The sequence below is a fragment of the Adiantum capillus-veneris genome, chromosome 7, assembly GCF_014529385.1.
Source record: "Adiantum capillus-veneris isolate H3 chromosome 7, ASM1452938v2, whole genome shotgun sequence".
Lineage (NCBI taxonomy): Eukaryota > Viridiplantae > Streptophyta > Polypodiopsida > Polypodiales > Pteridaceae > Adiantum > Adiantum capillus-veneris.
The window spans coordinates 112,309,373-112,314,169 of NC_140937.1; the positions used below are offsets into that span (position 1 = coordinate 112,309,373).

The 4,797-nt window shown below is 42.3% G+C and overlaps 1 pseudogene; it reads right to left on the minus strand.

Annotated features, from left to right (window-relative positions):
- Positions 1 to 3,701: 3,701 nt before the first annotated feature.
- LOC147454441 (uncharacterized) lies at positions 3,702 to 4,473 on the minus strand (annotated as a pseudogene).
- Positions 4,474 to 4,797: the final 324 nt, after the last annotated feature.

Here is a 4,797-nt window from a genome sequence, read left to right on the forward strand (position 1 = left end):
TCGTCTTTAACCTATTGATCCATTGTGGGTCCATGCAAGTGGACTTTGAAGTTCTTTGCAACATACAGTGGATCTTTAAATGCTAGATGGGTGACACCCACACGCTTCACATGTGACCATCTTTCATCTCCCAATTGTGGAGCCTGTATGTTGAAGATTGCAGTATCAGGCAAAGGATGTAAAACATGGGGGAGCTGTGACTAGTCTAAAGTGATAGCGTCACTGGCAATAGGAAACACTAGAAGAGCTAGCTTCCACTCTTGTATGCTTTGCTGATCTTTCCAGGTTCTCCTTGCTCTTGAACTCAGTATAGAACTGTTGCACAAGTTGTGTGTGAGTAGCTATGATTGGCAAAGTAGTAATTTCAAGGTTTTTTAGCTTCTAAAAAGTCTTTGCGATCTGCCGAATAGACTTCTTGACCATGTTCAATAATGAACCTGATGTCATTAGAGATATGTCAAAAGCAGTGGGCGGAAATACAAGGTGGAGCTGCTCAAATACAGACTTCGTTAAAGTCTTTCTGAATTGGTAATAATGCTCCGAAGCTAAAGGGTTTAGGCAATGACGAAGCTCGACCTCTCACATGTGACGAAAGTGGTATACTATAATCTTAGAGACAAAATTTTGATGATGTTTTTCAAGCTTGGTGTCCACCATATCTGTAAGATATAATTTCACAGCATAAACATTGTGATATGAATGCAAACTATCGAAATCATATCATAATTGTGAACCATAAACACACTATGACATAGTTTGTAGGAAAAAACACTATGTTATGATTGCAAACCATACATTCTACAATAGATGATTAAAAGTATAAGGACAGACGAAGCGCGTGCGTGCGTGCACACACACACACACACATACACACACATACACAGAGAGGTGACCAGGCCAAGAGTGTGAGGTACCCTCATTACAAGGCCTATACTTTTTTATGTGCATAGGGGGGAATGTAGAGTGTTAGAGAATATACGTAAAGAGTTGAAGGAGTGTACATGTGAACAGTCCATCTTGTGTGAGGTCCGCTCATCACAAGTCTTGGATGCTGTCGTAATGTTGATTGATAGTTTAATCAATCTAATCTATGAGTGTGTGGAATTCACAACACAACCATCATCGGACAGCTTAACAATCTCAGATACATGCCAAACATTGTATGTATCTACATCCAAGACAACACCAAGTCATCTAGTGATGAACAATGGCATATCTAGCGATTAAAAAGTACAAGGGTAATGTGCATCATGCTAAGATGAAGAGGGCATAGGTATGCATCTCTCCACTCTTAGATTAATGAGCGTAACCCTCTTATTTCTGTGTAGTACTAGCAATAATGTGACCATCAGCGGACAGCTTAACAATCTCAGATACATGCCAAACATCGTATGTATCTACATCCAAGACAACACCAAGTCATCTAGTGATGAACAATGGCATATCTAGCGATTAAAAAGTACAAGGGTAATGTGCATCATGCTAAGATGAAGAGGGCATAGGTATGCATCTCTCCACTCTTAGATTAATGAGCGTAACCCTCCTATTTCTGTGTAGTACTAGCAATAATGTGACCTAATGTAATCCGTGATGAAGTGTGTAAAACTCACAACACGACCATCAGTTAACAATCTTAGATGCAGGCATACATCGTGTGTATCTACATCAAAGACAACACCAAGTCATCTAGCGATGGACAATGACGTGTCTATGGAGTCAGAAGCACAAAAGGATTATGAAAGAGGGGAATAAAATGATCATGGGGCTAGCTTGGATGTAGAATTAGAGCACCAAAACATTATTATTTTTTCAAACCACAAAAAAAACCAACACTAATTTGAACACTAGACATTCCAAATTGCATTTTTTTCCCTTGCCTTAATAAGATTGATGGGATGAAGTTCAATAAAGTAGACCCAACAAGGTTAGTAATCATTTTTTCTCTTTCCTCAAAGACATTGATGGGATAAAGTTCAATAAAATAGACCCAACAACGTTCGTAATCGTTTATTGTAAACACTCTATTTGGGACAATTAAGCCATCATCATGGGTTTATGTATAAAGTGATAAAAGCATTTTTGAAGAGCAATGTCAAAAAAATCATTCTACCTTCAAGGAGCTGCACACATGATAGAAAAACAAAACAATGTTAAAGAACTCGCATCACTTGACATTTGTAGAGTGACTGCACTTGCAGACTATTATCAAAGTGGTTGAATTATCTTATTTATCAAATAATAGAAGATAGTGTGTGTATGTGTGTGTGTGTGTGTGTGTGTGTGTACACGTGTGTGTCTATATATATGCATGATAAAGCCAAAAAAACGTGAGCCTTCCACCAGTATATTTTTTGTGATGATATTTATAATACAAAAAAATGAAATTTTTTAATGCGAGGTTAATATCTTATAGGTCATGACCCACCCTCAAAGAACCCTCAAATTGGAGATGTTTTGTAGTGATCAGTGACCAGGTAGCAACATTGATAAATCAAACCATAAAGAAATTATATGCCTCCATATTGTCAGACTTTTTTCAAAAAGTAATGCATTATCGAGATATCGTGTCCCCCCCCCCTCTCCCCCCCCCCCCCCCCGCCCCAACAAAAAAAACCCATGTCAGCTATCATCCCACTCCCCTCTGCCCCTTCAACATTTGCATGCCCTTTTCCCGATAGCTCACTACTTCCATCAACATAGAAGAGGTGCTACTTGGTCGTGATGTGCCCGCACAGGGAAAGCCCAGCTTGAAGACATGGGATCCCCTTCTGCCTTCCCAATCTCTTCGTAAATGCCTAAAAGAGCATGGAGATTATAAGGATGTGTGACCTTGACTGCAAAGAGAAAGGTGGAGAAGACTACACGCACGCATGCACGCGCGCACACACACACACACACACACACACAGAGGCCATAGCTGGAGCTTGATAAAACTCTACAAGCTAGGCCACATTCGTCATGCACGAGAGAGACAGAGAGATGGAGAGAGGGAGGGGGGTTGCCAACATGGGAATCGATCGTCAGTGAGGCTCAAGGCGGTGTCAATCTTCTCTCTTCCTTTAAGGTGAAAGAAAATCTCTCAGAGATTCTGGTTAATTTAGCTTTTGCCTAAATTGTGCTAACATACTAGAAAGAAAAGATAATCTTTTTTATTTAATTCTTGATAAGAGTTTATGTATTGCTAAACTAACAAGCAATAGAGGCTCATATTTTTTGCTTATTGAGCAACTTTATCCTAATGGCTCTTATAAAATAGCAAACCTTTTAGAAGATAATTTCTTAGAGAGTAGCAAAGGTAGAGCATAATTGTCTACTCAGATTCAAAGAGATTAAGCTACTATCTCTCTTTGTATAAAATGCCACCCATATGCTCACATGCATCAACGTTATAAGAATGTATTCACACGCTTATGAAAGAGATCACCAAAGTAGAGCATTCAAATTAGATGTTGGTAGGCATACTTGATTGATTGAAAGTTTAGGATCTTGGGATTTGCACAAGGACCAACAAGGGTCTACACACAGACTAAGAAAAAATGAAAAGGAAAACTTGATGAGACCAAAATTTGAACAAAGACAATCAATGGAATGGTTTTTGTCCATTAATTTCAAATAAGGGCTACTATGAGTTGGGCATCCTCCACATTTTGTTGGGCTAGTGTTTTCAATGGCATGTATTAGGGATGCTAGTACTACTTATCTTAGTACGATGGTGGAGGTGGAGAGTAGACGGGAGAAGGTGAAGTGTAAGGAGGATCATAGACAATAGGGGGAGGGGGAGAGGTATAGGTTGAAGAAGGCTCATAGGTGGGTGGTGGAGGGGACTTGTAGATGGGTGAGGGCTCTTAGTAGGTTGGGGGTGGGGGAGACTTGTAGATGGGGGAGGGCTAATAGTAGGTGGGGGTGGGGGAGACTTGTAGATTGGAGAGGGCTCATAATATGTGGGGGGAGGAGGGGACTTGTAGACGGGAGAGGGGGTGTAGTAGGTAGAAGGAGGGGGGGACTTGTAGAGGGGGTGTAGTAGGGAGGCTTGTAGATGGGCTTGGGCCTATAGTAGTAGTAGTGCGGCTTGGGCTTGTAGTAGACGGGGTCGGGCTTGTAGTAGGCAGGCTTGTAGTAGGGCTTGTAGACGTGCTTTGGCTTTGGCTTGTAGTAGTATGGCTTGGGCTTGGAATAGTAGTAGGGTTTGGGCTTGGGCTTGTAGTAGTAGGATTTGGGCTTAGGCTTGTAGTAGTAGGGCTTGGTTTTGGGCTTTGCCTTGTAGTAATAGTAGGGTTTGGGGTCATAATAGTCCGGGGAAGGGGAGGGCTTCTTGTAGTAGGGCACAACAGGCGGCTTTGTGCAGTCATCCTCCTCCTTCTTCTTGGGGTAGTAGCTACTCTCCTCCGGTGGGTAGTAGTTGGCCTGGACGCTAAGGAAGGCAGAGGCCACGAGGGCTAGTAGGAGGAGGAAGGGATGCCACAGAAGAGCCATATCTATTGAAGTAGCTAGTTAGTGAGGGGGTTATAAGGTCGCAGAGCAGCTGCTGCCAATACGTCCTACCAACCACCTAGAGCTGCTCTTCGCAAGATTGAGCAGGCCTCCCTTCAGCTTTATAAGCCCCGCCACCTTTCACTTGCAGCAGAGATTTCCCTGGTCGAGTAGCTAGTCAGCCACCAACACTCCACTCGATGATGACCAGCTCGCTATCGGTGTGAGCGGGATGGAAACACACAGAACGCCTCTATAATGACCCGACACACACTCTTGAAAGGATACACACACACACACACACACACACACACACACTATGGGGCA